Source organism: Hipposideros armiger, unplaced genomic scaffold (assembly GCF_001890085.2).
Source record: "Hipposideros armiger isolate ML-2016 unplaced genomic scaffold, ASM189008v1 scaffold_199, whole genome shotgun sequence".
NCBI classification, from domain to species: domain Eukaryota; kingdom Metazoa; phylum Chordata; class Mammalia; order Chiroptera; family Hipposideridae; genus Hipposideros; species Hipposideros armiger.
This window is the reverse complement of record NW_017731549.1, coordinates 937,627-955,693: the sequence shown is the minus strand read 5'-3', so window position 1 is coordinate 955,693 and position 18,067 is coordinate 937,627. Positions and strand designations below refer to the sequence as shown.

The 18,067-nt window shown below is 37.5% G+C and overlaps 1 protein-coding gene across 1 annotated transcript in view; it reads left to right on the top strand.

The window, feature by feature from the left end:
- OSBPL8 (oxysterol binding protein like 8) overlaps nucleotides 1-18,067 on the top strand; it is a 165,505-nt gene that overhangs the window by 47,484 nt on the left and 99,954 nt on the right. The window lies entirely within an intron of this gene.

Sequence of the window (18,067 nt, the reverse complement as noted above, 5' to 3'; positions counted from 1 at the left end):
AACATAGCTCATTTTAGAGAGAATACCAATAATTTTAATATAAACTACTGAAATATTCTGTATTTGAAACTAATCTGGAGGTCCACTTTTGAGTTACTTATTTATAAAATATCACCTTTGAACTGCATAGCCAAAGCTAGTTATTGTTTAAATTTAGGGGAAGTGGGATAAGAACATGAGCTCTGTAGACATTTAACTACGTGTTAAAATCTGAGCCCTATCGCTTAGTTGTATGACATGGGTAATTAATTAAATTCTCTAGGTTTCCAGTTTCTTCATCGATTAAATAAAGATAATAGTAATATCTATCTCCCAGAGTTGTTTTGAGTTTTAATTGAGATAATATAATTATAAAGTGCCTATTATAAAGCTACGCACGTTGTAAACAGCCAATAAGTAAAAGCTACTATTGTTATTATAATATAAGTATTAATATTAAACCTTATCTTCAAAAAGATAAATAATTAGAATGCTGGAGAGGCAATAAAATATTGAAAAGAGCTCTAGGCTGTTCAGTCGTTGTGTTTTGTGTTTTTGTTCTATGTTGTGTTGTGTTGTGTTATGTGTTTTGTGCTTTGTGTTGCATTGTGTTGTGTGTTGTATGTTGGGTGTTTTTGTGTGCTATGTTGTGGTTTTTGTGTGTTGTGTTTTTGTTTTGTGCCGTTGTGTTTTGTGCTGTTATGTTGTTGTGTGTTGTATTTTTTATTTGTTTTGTTGTGTGTTGTGTTTACTTCTGTATGTGACGTGTTGTGTGTTGTATTTTGTGCAGTGTTGTGTTCTTATGTGTTGTGTGTTGTGTATTTTGTGTGTTGTATTGTTGTGTTATGTGTACTGTTGTGTTTTCAATGTGTGTTGTGAGTGTTTTGTGTGATGTGTTATGTGGATTGTGTGTTGTGTTGTGTGTTACTGTGTGTTGGTGTTGACTTTACACTTTCTCTGATTCTCAGTTTTTCCACCTAAAATATTGAGGCAAGTAGTCTATTTGAATAAAAAATATATAGGCAAGAATACTCATCCTGCCTACTTGATAGGAACAAAATGACCTAGTGAAACCAAGAAGTTCTTTGACTGTATAAAGCAGTGTATCAGTATGAGGTGGTAAAGCTTTAAAAAATCTGATTCCAGGCACTGGTTTTAAAAATACTATTAGTAAACTTTTTTTAAATGCAACCTTTGTATAAAGTACTGTTACTGTGACAGGCAAGGGAGATGCTGAGATACACGATGAAGTCTGTCTGAATTATGTTATTTTGGGAAGATTAAAAAGAGGAATGGATAGATAAAGTAATAACAACATTTAGTAAGTGTTAAATGAGGGACATAAACAAGGCATAGTTCACAAGTTGTGAAAATTGGGCGGCTATACACTGGGGTAGTCAGAGAAGCTTTCCTAAGGGAACATAAACTTTAATAGCACAGGAAATAGGATTGAAAATGAACAGCAAAAACATTCTAGGAAGAGAGAATAGCAAGAGGCAAGGCTAAATGGGGAATTAATTGTTCAACGTTTATTCAGGAAAAAGTGAGTAGAAAAATTGATTAAGGTAAATTGGAAGGGAGTAGTGTTTATAGGAATTATGATTCATGTGGCAGATAGAGACCAAATTATGGAAGGCTTTGAATGCCGAACCAGGGATTTTGAACTTGATTCTCTAGGCAAAGGTATGTCATTGAATACTTCATGTAGTTGGATAAGATGAATCAGGAAGTGGGCTATAAAATGATTTGGAGGAGTGAGAGATAAAGATATTAATTAAGATACTACAATAGTAGTCTTGGCATGAAGTTGTGAAAGCTTGGACTCAGTCTGACTTTAGCGTACATTCATTTAATTTTCTTCTTCCACATGAGATTTATTTTTTTAATGGAAAAAGTATTCATTTCCTCATTCATTATTTCAGCTGCCTGTAAGTCTATTTTTGTGGTAGTGTTTTTGTCTTAGGTATAAATACCAAAAAATATGGATTGAATCCTGTGTATGTGGTACTGATATACTTCAGGACACAAGGGTACACTGATTGTATATCTTAAAATATTTTGTAAAAGTCCAAAGTTTATATCACTTTAGAAATTAACCACAAAGAAATGCTTAAAGTGTAACAGTCATATTTTTATTAATAGATTGAGGTAGACTAAATAAGTAAATACCTTTTCGGGTTAAAATAATTGAATATGTTCCTTACCTTAAGGCAGCAGTTCTCAACCTGTGGGTCACGACCCTTTTGGGGGTCAAAGGACCCTTTCACAGAGGTCGCCTAAGACCATCGGAAAACAAAAAGATATTTACATTACGATTCATAACAGTAGCAAAATTACAGTTATAGAGTAGCAACGAAAATAATTTTATGGTTGGGGTCACTACAACATGAGGAACTGTATTAAGGGGTCGCAGCATTAGGAAGGTTGAGAACCGCTGCCTTAAGGAAAATCATTGTATCTTTTGACTATCTTATGTATTATTTCTGTTACCAAAGGAAACTGCTTTTATAAGCTCTATTAGTGGTCAGAATCTTTTGTTGTATTAAAAATTAATTGTATAAATGACTCTTTAGAAGAGAGTAAACGTTTTTAAAATATGTGTGAATCTTGGTAGTATTATAAGGGGTTCGGAATTGAGGAAATCTTTCTTGAGATTTAAATCGGGAACTATGAATCAAAGGCTTTCTGAAGTGGAAGGAACTACAAAGATGATTTAGTTCAGTAATTCTCAGAATGTAGTAAATGAGTGTCTTCCTGATGGGCCTAGAGATGATCCAACTTCTTGAAACTTCGATTTTTTTACATACTTTACTAAGGTAAGGTTTTCATGATTACCGTGATTTGGTGCTCACATAAAAAATTGGTATGTTATTAGAATTTATTGAGAGCTTTAAATCATAGTCTAAGAAGTGTGGCTACTATATGTACCATTTGGCAACACTGTATGGCTATATATGGGCATGCAAACAAATGGAATTGCCCTAGTTTGGGGTAACATCAAGTATTATTTTGAGTGAGTTACAGTTTTAGGATATTGCTATTTTTGTTATAAATACTGTTAGTTTAGCTTCATCATTATCAGTATTGATTTAGTATATTGTATGTTGTTAGTCATATTTGTAATGACAGTATTTTTGGTGTACAATTTCTCAATTACTGAACTGTAAGACATTTATGCATTCAAGTCAATTATAAATTATATGCTAATTACCAGCCTTCCTAAAGTATTGTTGTACCGTGGCATTTGGTTTTTTAAATTCACTTCTTCTCCCTCCACCCTCCAGAAAGTGAGAATGAGGGAGAAGGGCTGTGAAGTTTGTCTCATCTATTATAAAAGGGCCTTAGTCAAAGTTGGAGGGCCACCAAATTTGGTGCATATTCTCTTTTATTATTTGAGTATACTTGGAGACCTGCCTATTAAGTGTTTGGCTAATGCTTAAGTACTTCAGGATTGCCTCATCACAGGCCTGTTCCCTTTTCTTCTCATTTAACAATGATTATGCAATCAGCAGAGCCTTTTGCAAACTCCTGAGTCCTGTGGCTTCCTTTCTCCTCCAGTCTTGTGGGAAGGTTAGAGATTATTTAGTCTGATGGTTTGCCTAAGGGAAGAATTCTATCTACAGTATTCCCCGACAACTGGTCATCTACTCTAGGCATGAACACAAGTAGTTATAGGTAACTCATTGTCTCTAAAGGCAACTGAAATCATTGTACTTGAACTGAAATAGGTTTCTCTGTTAAATTTCACTGTTGGTCATTATGCTTCTGTAACAGGTTACCGCATGTTTAGTCCTTAAAACAACACAAATTGATTATCTTTCAGTTCTAGATATCAGAAGTCTAAAAGCAACGTGTGTGCCCCCTCTGCAGGCTCTGAGGGGAGAATCCATTTCCTTGCTTTTATCAGTGTCTAGAGGTTGCATTCATTCATTGGCTCATGATCCCTTCCTCCCATCACCTCAACCTCTGGCTTTTGTTGTCACATCTCATACTACTCCCTTTGACCTTCTTACCTACCTCTTACAAGGTCCCTTGTGATTATGTTGGGTCCACCCACATAATCCAGGATAACTGCCCTACCTCAAGATCCTTAACTGAATCACACCTTCCCAGTCCCTTTTATCATGTAAGGTAACATTCACAGATTCCAGAGATGAAGATGTGGGCATCTGTGGGAGGCTATTATCCTGCCTACTGCAGTCATAGTACTAACCTCTGGTGCATCCCAGCCTAGTGGAGTGGGTCCTACTGCTGGATAACCCAAAGTCTGTGGTCTGGTGGGTAACACCAGGGGAGTTACCAGTTAGAATTGAGGTCCTAAATTACATAAGTCTTAGGTTGCAGAGATCTTCTTATGTAAAGTAATAAAATAACTAGAAATTTCTGTCACCAATTTATTACCTAGTCTCCTCTATATTAAAATAGCTTTATTTTTCCAATAGCTACTTGCTAACTGTAACAGTTTGTATTAACCACACATTCAATAATATTAATAGAAGCTACCTTTCCTAAACTTTTTATTATGAAAAAATTTAAATATATTAAAAAAAAAGAAGGACTAGTATAATGAATACTCATGTACCCATCACCCATCTTCACCAGTTAGTAACTTGGGTCAGTCTTGTTTTAGTTGTACTCCCACCCTCCGACACCATATTTTTTGGAGCAAATCCCAGGTATATCATTGTTTTCATTAGTATTTCAGTATATATCTCTAAAATATAAACTTTTCATTAAAACTTTAACCATAAATACCATTATTATTCTAAAAATCAGTAAGTCTTTAATATAAATAGCTAGCCAATGCTTAAACATCCCTGATGACCTCATAAATATTATTTTTATAGTCTTTATGTTGGACTTGGTTGATAAGTCACTTAAGTCTTTTTTAATCTTTTAAGTCTCCCATCCATCTGTTCTTTTTTTTTTTAAAGATTTTATTGGGGAATTGGGGGAGGGGAACAGCGCTGAGGAATTGGGGAAGGGGAACAGACAAGTTGCTGTCCTTTTGTTCTTCAGTCTAGTTGTGGAGGACGTTGCTTCACTGGCCCATGTTGGTATTATCATTGTGCTCTTCCCTGGTGAGGCAGATTGGTCGCCGGCCTCTGGACAACCACTCATGGCGGATCACAGCAGCTCACGCTGGCTGCCAGCCACACACGGTAGCTTATGGCAGCCCACTGCAGCAGCAGAGGCTGCAGCCTAAGCCGTCGCCGGCGACTCACGGCATCCCAGCTCCAGGCTGAGCTGTTGTTCACCAGCTTAGCTGTAGAGGGCAGTGTCACTGGCCCCCATGTGGGATCCAAACCGGGGCCCTACTGCTCAGAGCTGACATCCCAAGCCAGCTCTTAACCAATGCGCCCCTCAGCCGGCTCCCATCCATGTGTTCTTAATTTTCAGTTTTTAAATTTTCTTTTCAGTGTATTGAAGAAATAAGGCAGTTTGTCCCGTAGAGTTTCCCACAATCTGGATTTTTCCCCATGGCGATTGTTTAATGTGTTCTTCAGTCACTTATATTTCTTGCAGTTGGTCAGTAGAATTAGAGACTTGCTCGGATTCAGGTTCAATTTTTCTTTTTTTGACAATAATACTTCATTGATGGTGTTGTGTATTCTCATCAGGAGGCATATAATTAGTCTGATTGTCTCTCTTTTTGTGACTACTGCCTATATCTATTAATTCAAGAGGGCTATAAATTAATATCCTAACTGGCTGGGGAGAATGACTATGACTAGTCCATACCTTTAAAACCAACCAACCAACCAACCAACCTACGTTTTGTTAGGTGTTTGTCTTCTAGACTATTAATTGTTCTGCCATTTTACAATTTTATTGAACCTTATACTAAAGGGAGACACTTTTTTAAAAAGGATAATACAATTTGATACATATACTTTATGCTATATTAATTTCTGACAGTTATAAATTAGTAATACTTAGATATTTCTAATGTTCGAACTACCATAGTGGGAAAATAACAGTATTTCCTATTGTATGGGTACTTGGATTCTATCTTATTCTGTCTTCATTGTTTCTTTTGGACTTGTTAAAGGTTGTTGTTCTTATTAGAGGCTTGAATAATATAATGTAAAAATTTTGCTGGTATATGATGGGACTGTTTAATAAATTTAGGGAGCCAGGTTGGAGAGAGTTAGTTTTGAAAAAGTAAAAGACATAGCCAGTTTTCTAAACAGTATATCAGCCAAATTGCAAGCCAGAAATCTTTGAAGTCTTTTGTATTTCCATTATGCTTGGAGATCTTCTCAAATTGTGTTCCCAGGACTATGGAATTCCTAAAGACTCTTTCAGAGAATTTGTGAGGTCAAAATTTATTTTTGTAGCAATATGATGGTATTTGATGTTGTTTGCCTTTTTTCTCATTCTCTCGTGAGTGTACAGTGTACTTTTCCAGAGACTGCATGAGATGTGATGATATCATTGCCCTGCTGGCTAATGGAGTGTGTGCTTATGTATTTTTGTTTTCAGATTTTCTTAGTTTAAATGTTTTTTCCTAAGCAGTGTTTTGTTTTGTTTTTTAATATTATAACTTTATTTTTAAGAATAATTTTAGGCTTGCAGTAAGTTCTCACTTAATGTCATTGATAGATTCTGTGAGGTTAAGTGAAATGACGTATAACAAAACCAATTTTACCAGAGGCTAATTGATAGAAACAAGAGTTAAGTTCTTCTGTCAGCTCCTGAATGTTATAAGACAACAGTGTAGAACAAACAACATTATTCCAGGACTTGCTATACAGAAAAGCTGTGAACATAGTACAGAGTTACCGGGTATCTGTCCCTCGTTTCCCTGTTATTAGCACATTAATATCATATATTGATGAAATTAATGGATCCATATTGATACATTATTAGTTGAAGTCCATACTTGATTCGGATTGCCTTAGTTGCTGTTACCTAATATTCTTTTTCTGTTCTAGGATCCCATCTAGGATAGCACCTCACATTTAGTTATCATGTCTCTCCTTAGGGTCCTCTTGTCTGTGATAGTTTTTCAGGCTTTCCTTATTTTTGATTGATGACCTTGATAGTGTTGAGAAGTACTGATCAGATATTTGGGGATTTGTCTCATGATTAGACTGGGCTTATGAATTTTTTTGGAGGAGACCAGGAAGGTCAAATGCCATTTTATCACATCATTATCAAGGGTATATATTATCAACATGACTTATCGCCTTTGATGTTGACCTTCATCACTTGGTTGAGATAGTGAATTTCTCACTTTTAATTTCTAATACAGCAAATATCAATACATATAATCCACATAAACCACAGTTCTTTGGAGTCTTCATTAATTTCTAGGAGTTTAAAGGAATCTGGAGACCCAAAAGTTTGAGAATTGATCTTTTAAACCTTCAGTAACTTACACTTTAAGGAAGGATAATTGACAGTTACCTGATGGGAAAAAGAGGAGCCCAGAAGGCGATGGGGGTGAGATGAGGGCATGATGATGGCCAAGATAGAATGTTCCTATTTTATAATTGTACCTAGAATTAAGACGTAATCTATACTTTCAAGGAGTTTTTATGTTTTTGTTTTGTTTCTTTTTACATGTTGACATTTAACAGATACCTTGAATTCAACTTACTTTGTTTTTATTAGTTTTAATATTTTGTCTGATTCGTATCATCTGCAAATAATTGTTTTCTTTTCTTTCTTTTCAATCCTTATACAGCTAAGCCTGTAGTTTTGTATATGTATGTATGGGGGTGAGAGTTGGGGCAGTCTTGACAGCTTTTCAAATTTTTTCAGAAATGTATCCATTTTGTGAAGGTTTCAATTTTACTTAAGATTTAACTTTTTTTTTAATTTTAAAAATCTATCCTGTCTTGTTTTTGGGTTTCCTAATTTGTGAATATGGCACTTTTGCTTCTATCTTCCATCTCTTAACTTTTCTTCTATATTTTTCATCTTTTCCTGTCTTATGTTCTTGTTGAATTCCTTAATTACTCTTCCAGCTCACTGATTTATTATTGTATCCTAATTTTTCTGTGCTGTTAAAACCTGCTATATATTTTATTTCACTATAATATTTTTATACCCACTATTACTAGCTGTTTTCTTTATGATTGCTTGGTCATGCTTCATTTTTACAACATTCTCCCATATCTTTTTGCACATATTATGTTTTTTTTCAGTTTTTTATAAATTTGTTTCCTAGTTTTTACTCCTTCTACCAAGATTGTTGATTTCGTTTCTTTCTTAGCACTTGGGCCACTTAGATAATTGTTTTTGTTTGTGAGCTTATACTTTCTTGGAAATAATATTCTGCTGGGAATATTAGCTGCCTTGTCCCATACTGTCCTAAATGTAAAGGTAAGAGCCCAGGGACTCTTTTGGTCAATCCAGGGAATACATGTCTTAGGGTAGAGCATCTCTTATTAAAACCATATCTTCATCATTCCGCATTTGCCCCTTCAATACCTATGTTCTATTTCTTAGGGGTCTTTTTTGTATTTGTGCTCTGAACCATAGTTTTTTTCCACAAACTGCGTCCCTAGTTGTAATCACTTAGCCCATTTGGGGGGAAGGGCAGTGGAAGGTAGGGGTCAGCCTCTTTGCCTGCACTTGTTATGTGCATGCACAGCTGGACACGTGCACAGTTTAAAAACAAGTGTTTCAAACTGTTTAATGCCTCTGGTTGGTATTAAATCATTTTCTGCTCTGGTAGTAGACAGGATGGGCAGTGACTCATCCAGTATTACAAAGATAAAAGGACACAGAGAGATGCTTCCCAGTCCTCCCTCCTGCTCCCAGCCCCCTGACCTTTCCTCAACATGGTACTATACCCTCCGTGGTAAAGTTGCTCCCCATCCATCCATCCCAAGGAATGGGTTTAAGGGAAGGTGCTACTTATTTCACTAGCAAGTAACAGTTCCCATTTGCAAAAGAACTTGGTTAATTTATTTTTGGCTTTGTGTTCACCGTGTGTATTGGGTTGTCCAAAAAGTCATGACACATGTTTGCAACGATGGCACTAGTTCATTTTTGGGAGTACTAGAGTTGTTCGCATCTATGTTATTGCTATGTCGTTTGACAGCTGACAGTTCTAGCTTCATTCAAAAAAAAATTGAGCAATTTGGTTGAGTTTTGGAGATTTTACAACAAGTTGAAGATGGAAGACCAAATCGTGCATTTTTGCCATATTTTACTGTTTTACTTCCATAAAGGGAAGAACATGCATCAAGCTTGTGAAAAGTTGCATAAAGTTTACAGTGACAATGCTCTACAAGAACGTCAGGGCCAACTATGGTGCACGAAATTCTGTGCTGGTGATTTTTATCTCAACGACGCTCCTCGGTCAGGGAGGCCCACCAAAGTTGATGACGACAAATAAAGGCATTGATCGAGTCAAACCTGCATTACACGACACAAGAGATTGCAGAAACATTGAACATCCATCATTCAGCATTGACATCCACCTGAAGAAGCTGGGATACGTAAGCAAGCTCGATATTTGAGTTCCGCACGAACTCAAAGAAGTTCATTTGACGGTGTGGATAAACATCTGCAATATGCTCATTAAACATGAGGAAAATGATCCTTTCTTGAAGTGACTGATAACTCGTGATGAGAAGTGGATTGTTTACAACAATGTGGTGCACAAACGGTCTTGGTCCCAACGTGATGATTCGCCTCAGACGACATCGAAAGCAGACAGACATTCATCAGAGGAAGGTTATGCTCTCAGTGTGGTGGGATTTTAAAGGCGTCATGTTTTTCGAGCTCCTACCAAGGAACCAAACAATCAATTCGAATGTGTACTGTCGGCAGTTGGACAGTTTGAATGAATTCATCATCCAGAAACGTCCAGAGCTTGTTAATTATAAAGGAGTTGTGTTCCATTACGACAACATGAGACCACACACAAGTTTGATCACCCGTCAAAAGTTATTGGAGCTTGGATGGGATGTGTTGCCATACCCACCATAATTGCCTGACCTTGCGCCATCAGACTTCCACTTGTTTCGCTTTCTTCAAAACTCCTTGTGTGGTGTAGCGTTCAATTCAGATGAGGCTGTAAATCAGCACCTTGTTCAGTTTTTCGCAAATTAAGACAGTTCCTTCTATGAACGAGAAATTATGAAGCTCACTGAAAGATGGCAAAAGGTTATCGAACAAAACGGGCAATATATCATTGATTGATCTTTGTTCTTTATATAAATAAATGACCTTTTAGAAACATAGACAAAATACGTCATGACTTTTCTGACAACCCAATAGAATGGCTGAGGTGGTGGCTGAAAATGGACCAGAGATTCAAAAGAACAGCAGCACTGTTGGACAGTTCCTTCCTGTTAAGATCTCTGCCAGCTGGATGTGCCCACAATTTAAACAGCAAGAGTGGAATTCCCAAGTAAATAGTTGGTCATTTGCCCAGTAGAAAGCTATCTGTTTTGCTAAACTAGACTTGAGGAGGAAAACCTGCTTTGAAGATTTATTATTTCTTTCTATACCCATAAATAGTGCAATCATTCAGTTTTTTAAAGTATGGATTAAAGATTTTTCGTAAGTATTATCGCTTGCTGTTTCTCCCTAGTTTTAAGACATGCATGTGCATCTTGTAAGCAGGATATAATTAAAGCCAAGACACCCACAGCTCTGCACTTAACTCTGAATTAAAATTACGTGCATTAAGAATCTTAAAATAAATTTCTTCCTACTGTTAAAAAAATAAAGCGGGAGTCCCATAAAACCTGAGAAAGAGGTTTTATGTGAAGGATTAGGATTTCAGCATGTTGAAAATACATGAAGGTAAAATTTGATTAATAAAAGTTCAAGAAAATCTTCACCTGCCCAACTGTCTAGTGAGAAGTAGAGCAATGAAGGGTTTTTATCCAGACCTCAGATCACTTTAGTATGTTTTCACTAACTGATGATTTCAGACATCACCTTAAATTTAATATAGTGAAAACAGCAGCAGTGGATCAAGAAAGAACTTGGGAGAGGGAATGAATTTATATATGTTTGTGTATATGTGTATATATGTATATGAATTTATATTTATGTGTACATATGTATGTATATACACACATGCACACGTACACATACAATTTAATTTTGTTCAAACATTTATTGAGTTTAACAAACTAACCTACCTTTATTGACTATACATCTATGCACATACTACCTTGCTAGGTTTATGACTACATAATGTTCAGAGCAGGTTTTAGGTCTCACAGGCAATATTGTTTACGGCTTTAGGGGAATTGGTGGAAAACAAAGCTAGAGGAAATGAGTAACAACTAACATTTATTAAATTTCTGTTATGTGCCAGGAGCTATTCGAAGTACTTTGCAGGCAGACTTATGTAATCTTCACATAACCATATGAGATAGTATTATTACCCTGATTTAATTCATGAGAATGCAGAGAGATAAATAAGCTGCTCAGGGTCACACGACTAATAAGTGGCAGAACTGGGATACATTTTTTTTCTCCAGAGTCCAAGATTTAATCATTTTCTTAATGACTGCACCTCATCTAAGTTAGAATCAAATTATACAGATTTTACAGTTTGGGATTTTTGTTTTTAAGGTAATGTCAAACCATTGTTTTTTGTTTTTGTTTTGGCGAGAGACGGGGTGGGGGTGGGGGTGGGGGGATGGTTGGCAGAGAAACAACCTGTTCAGAGTTGTGGCTTAGAAATATTATCTTGGCAGAATTATGGAATATTGGAGGGGCAACTAACTGAACATTACAGTTATATGGAGTGTTTTGAAAAATCCCAGTGCTCAGGCTGCACCCCTGTTCAACTGAATTAGAATCTCACAGGGTGAGTTGAGATGCAGACATCAGTACTTTTAAAGTCTCCTAGGTGATTTCATTATGCGACTCAGGTTGAGAACCGTAGAAAAAAGGCGATTAGCCCCGCGAACAAGGTAGCATGCAGTTTTGTCATCTAGGAAAAAGGCATTGAAAACCTCTAGGGGAGTAGCAGCAGAGTAGAAAATATATTCCTTCTGGGTTTAGCTCTCCCCCCCCCTCTTGGTGTCTAGAATCTTCACTTTCCATGTATGGGCTACTGTATTTATGTGGAGAGAAAAATATGGTTTTTGCACAATTACTATGTGCCCTGATCGGCTTAATGTTTCCCGTGCTTTGTCATTTATCTTCTCCATAATACTGTGAAGTATCTATTACTCTGTTTTTAGAGATGAAGAAACTGAGGCTCTGGGGGTGTTAGTAATTTTCCTAAGATCACATAGCTAGTCAATGGGCCATGTTAGGATTTAAATATAGATATTCTAATTCTGTTATTCTTGTCATTAAATGTAAAGGCTGATGTGTATATATTGTAAACCGATCTATTGATATATTATACCTAGCCTTTTTAAGCCTCCCTTCAAGGTTTTTATATGCATTACCCAAAGTATACTTTAAAAAGATGTTATACTTGATCTACTTTAATGCAAAGCTTTGTTCTCCTGTAACTAATTTTGACTTTTCTATCTGGGGTGAATATTTCGGCATTTAAGCAACACGTAGTTGCTGAGACATGACCAGCAATTGCTAACTGCATTTTTATATGTGGTAGATGTTATGAGTCATGGAGGTTGATGTTTCCGTAATATTATTGGCAGTCTTGTCTGTAGCTTGATACTGAATAACATGATATACTAAGCAGCCATGTATTAACACATTGTGGACCGGTGATGCAGATTTGCATCTGTATATTTAAATGGCCCCATCCTCAATGTGTTAAAATAGAACTCTAGACAGAAAGAAAGTATTTGTTATGTAGTCCTTATGTCTTAATTCAGATCCTGATCATGATTAAATATAGGATGTAGGCTCATGTATGTGTGTGAAGAATTGGCCAAGATAAAATTCCAAGTAACATAAGCTCTTATTTAAGACTGAAAATCAGAATTACTTAGGTCATAAGATTAAGCATCATACACTGAAATATTTGTGTACATGAGCTATCTCATATAACCAGTTGTCATACCTAACCTGGCATGATTGTATGTGATAACATGGTTTCTGTTGTGCTATTATTGCATAACCTTTTCAGGTAGCTTTAGATGGTTAGATCAGATATAAAGGAGAATGTTAATAAGGTCAAAGGCCAAAGTCATGGGTTTAATTCAATCAACTTTTTTTCTTATTTCGTAATCACAGACTTCACCAGCAGTCTCACCAGATAAGTTACAATTATCACAATATTGATTGATTTTGACCTTTCTTTGTATGTGAAGATCTTGCTGAAGGAGGTTGGTGTATCATGGCAGTAGGCCACCAGTATGGGAAGAAATATAACTTGTGCTCCATTACCAAAAACTGGTTGTGAATCTGTACCAATGTTATTTATGAAGGACAGAATTATTTAAGAGAAAGTATGGGGAAATTTCCAACAATGGAATTTGAGCATATGATGGCCAAAGACTAATAGTGGAAGAAAAGATGACTATGCTTTAAGCACAACTAAGGATGTTCTTAGGATTGAGGTCATTTTCTCTGTCTGTATAACAGAATTTTAGGAATGTAACAGATCTCATGAACAAATATGAAAACTAAATTCAAGATATTTATTCAGGTTTACTCAGGGAATATTGTAGAGCTAAGCTTAGAAATCAGATTTCATGATTCTAGTCTGTATTAGTTCTTTGTGTATTTTTATTAAGCATGCAGAATGTTAAGTTTAGGAAAGTACAAAGATGAGCAAGACTTGGTTTTGTTTTTTGTGTGGTTTTTTTTGCCACAAGAGAATTTAAATTAATTCATTTAATAAACAGAGGAGTTCCAGTGAACTACATATAAGAAATTCTTTGCTAGGTATTAGGGTTATTATAATGATTAAGCCTTTTTTTCATTCATGTATTTATTTATTTATTCAGTATTGTTGAGTGTCTACCATGTGGAAGGCTCTGTTCTAATCTTAAGCGATACAACAGTGAACAAAACAAAGTTCCTACTCCGGTGGAGCTAACATTCTAGTGGACAAAAAAATGCATAAATATATACTGTGTTATGTGATGATTGTTATAATGAAAAATAAAGCAGGGTAAGAAGGTCAGACAGTAACAGAATAGGGGGTGGGCGTTGCTATTTCCTGGGAATATCATGGAAGTCTTCTGATGAAGTGACTTTTGAACAGTCTAGAAGTAGTTTTCTAGGAAGAGATTAGGGCCATATGTGGAGCTCACGGGTCTGTTATGCAGACCTGTGGTTAGGCTGTAGGTGCTGAGGTTTGGAGAGAAGGTGAGTGAGGGGTTTTGCCACCTCCTTAGTCAGAAAGATGGAGGTGCATGGGTAGTGTTATTAAAGCAGTAAAGCTCTGTAGGCTCTTCCCTGTAGTTCTGCTTGATAGATAGAAGGATGCAGTGACAATGCAGATGGAGTATCCTTTTGTTATGCCTGGATTGGGAGGTCAGGAAAGCCCTTAACCAAGGATGTGATATTTTTCTGAATTAAGAAGAATGAGTGCACCTGGAGGGTGATTGGGATGGCTTTAAGGGGATGGAGCTCAGGAGAGGTCAGGTGGGAAACTAATTTGGGGAGAGCTGTCAGTGAATAGAGCCCATTAAAAAATCAAGTCAATGGAATCATCTAGGAAGAGCACATGAAATGAGGACAAAAGAGATTCTAGGATGCATCCTTGGGGAATAACTATCTCAAGGAGGCAAAAAGGGGACCAGGAGCCAAGCAGAGAGAGGGAAGAAGAGAAAGGAGAGAAAATAGCTGGGGAGCTAAGGAATGGGAGAGCGTTCTGAGAAAAGGAATGGTCAGCAGTGGCAAATGCTGGAGAATGGTCAGTTAGGTTGAGCTGGGGAAAGGTAAGGTTGTGCTAGACCTGAGATGTCCAACAGGGTAGCCATTTATGACTAACTTACATTTAAACAATTAAATTAAACTAAATTAAATTAAACATTGGGTTCCTCAGTCTCACTGGCCACATTTCAGGAATTTAATAGCCATGTGTAGCTAGTAGCTACTCACTGATCAGCACATATATAGAACTTTCCCATCATCACAGGAAGTCCTACTTGACAGCACTGTACCAGACCATTATGACATTAGGGGAAAGATCAACAACAGTTTAATTTTTAATTTATTTATGATAGCAATAGAGAGAGTATAACTTTGCATTGTCAAAGAACTGATATTAGAAAGTCAGAGTTGGGGAAAGATCATTTCACCTTGAACTTTGGTAGCAGAATTGACAGTTTGAGTTGAGCCTTCAGGGTCAGGGAACTTTCGAGCTATTGAACAGGGAAGCAAAAAGAAAGTGGGAAGAAAATTGCAGGTAACTCTGAGCAATCAATTTTGCTCAGAATTTAGATAAATGGAGTTTTAGAGGTGCAAGGTTGCATCATAGGCGATCACAACATTTCTGTGGAATGAATCACTGGACCAAATTGTAGAAGATTTAATTATTGGGGTTTATTGTCTAAAGAATGGGTGCTAGCAAGTGTTTTTAAGTGGAGGAGCAACATGACCAAAGTGATAGTTTAGGGAGTCAACTTGATAGTAATTATTCCCTTCTTGGTCCTTTCTTTGTCTTTGTCATTTGTTGTACTACTAAGTAATCCTGCCTTATGTCTATATACTGTTTTTTTAACACGTTAAGTGCCAAGTCTGTTTTGTCTTCCTTTCCGTTTAGCCTGCGATATCCAATTTCACCAATATGCTTTCTCTTCAGTAAGTTGTCTGTGGTTCGTGTTCCAGGGCAGTTTAAAATTTTTTTCTTTACCCATAACAGTGACAATGTCAGTAGAAGAAACGTGTGAAAGCGATTCAAGTGAAATTAGTTTTCCTAATAGAAGAATATAATTTTTTAAATTGTATATCGTCAGTCACCGGTGACTGACACGGTCTGAATGGAAAGTATAGTGTCAGTCACCGGTGACTGACTTGGCGCTTAATGTGTTAAAAACCCATAAAGTATACAATTCTGAAATGTTGTGAAGTTTTATAATTATGTAGTCACAGAGAAGTAGATAAACCTCCAAGAAGCTAAATGACTTGTTAATGATGGGGTTAGCTTGAAGAATGAGTAATATTGGGAAGACTAGAGATAACTGATCTCCATGTCAAATAAATTACTGTACAATATAGACAGTCGTCAATATATGGTGATCTTCTTGGCAGTAGGGATCATGTCTTTATCATGTGTTTGAATTCTCCTACCTCACATAGTAAATGAATGAGTGAGGTGGCACTGAATGCAGGGACAGCTATTGAAAGGGAGATGCAGAAGTTCAGAAATGAGGTGATGTGGGTCTGGCCTAGGTTATTACTGGGAATTGAAAGAAAGGACTAGACGTTAGATAGGCATGGTCTAGTTAAAAATCATCAGAACTTAATGACCAGATGTTGGGGAAAAAGAGTGGCAGAAGCCTCAAGGACTTAGGTCTGAGTAATTGAAAGAAAGATGGTACCACTGGAAGAATTAGGCAAATTGGCATGGAATCTGGTTTCTGAGGGAAGCTACTGCTTGCTATTTTTCACATAAAGATGTTTTCTAAAACAAGCTTAAAGCCCTTCCTTTGTTAACAGAATTTGAGAACCATAAGTTAATTTGCAGTAATATCCAGACATTCAGGTAGCAATATTTTGGAATGAAGGTAGGTCTGGAAAAAAACAACAACTTGGAAGTTGTTTGAATAAAGGTAATAAACTGAGTGGGAATGAAATCTGTAGGAAAAGAGCAGGTACAGAAAGAACAAATAGTTGAGGGCCGAGCACTGGTTATGGCCACTCACTTATTGAATGGGAAGACAAAGTGGAGACAGGAAAATAGAAGTGAAGCCGGAGCAGTGGAATATTTTAGAAACCAAGGGAGGAGAGGGCTTGTTTGGTGAAGAGGCTGATAGCATTAACTCATGCAGGAGGATACAGACTGTGAAGAAGCCCCAGTCTCGTATCACTTACTGCTATAGACAGCTCATCCAGCCTCTCCTTTCCGGGTGGGGGGTGTCCACCTTATTACATAATGTGTCCACTTTCCTAACACTGGCAGGGAGGAACAGCGAGGTGTCCCAGTAGCTCAGCCAGTGGGTGGCAGGGCTGTGATGGGAACCTAGGTCTCCAGATGCCTCTCAGGTCTAGGCGCTTGCCATAATGCAAGGCTTTGCTCCATTAAAAGTTATTCTAGGGATCCCACAAGCCCACTACCTCCGTCCCCCCCATGAAGTGGAAAATTTAGTAAACGAGTCAAAATGAAGCAACACTTTCTTAATGTTTGGAGTTTCACTCTGGACTCAGGCGAGGGAATGAGAACTTAAAGTTTCCAGTGTTCTCTATATGGCGAGACTGTTTTTAAAAATTTAAGGACTTATTCAGGTCCACACAAAGTCCAGCAGTCCACACCCCATACCACCCCCTCAGTTTAGGCAGGGCACTGGTTCCTCCCGGCCCTCCCTTCTGGGTGACCCTATGCCCAGGTCCCTCGTAACTGCATCCTTCCCCTGCACACCCCCCCCCTCCGCCAAATCTCGCTCGGTGACCAGGAGGCCAGGCATGGGGGGGAGTGCGCTGAGGGACAGTGGCACTGGGGACCCACAGGCTGCTGGCAAGGAGACCGGGTTAGGAGATGAGTAGGGGGGAGGGAGAGGATAAAAGAGGAGAAATATTATTCAGAGTGGGGTTTGGAGATGAGATTAAAAATAGAAAAAGGTGAAAGCAGTTTGCTTTTCTGAAAAGCAGGCTCAGTGCCTAACTCCAGTCATATTTATCACTCAGTCAAGGTCAAGGTAACCTTCACAGTCTGCAGTTCCATTAATTATCTATTACCACATCTCCCTGGGGAGACCTCCACTGATAATTTCATTTCCCACATCACTTTAGAACCCTTGGATCTTTGTACAATCCTCCCCCAAAGTACATGCTGGTCGGGGCACCATGGGTATGAGAGGAGGGACTTTTGATAGAGGGAGAGAAGAATGAAGGTGGACAGGTGAAGTCAACTTGATGTGTCACATTTCAGGGAGCCATAAAATGTTTATGGCCCTGTCCCAGGAAGGCCCTGCCCACCCTCTCCGCCCCCTACCACCATGGTTCTGAGAGGATGAGTAAAGGGGACATCCAGGTTAGTAAAAAAGAAAGAAAGAAAGAAAGAAAGAAA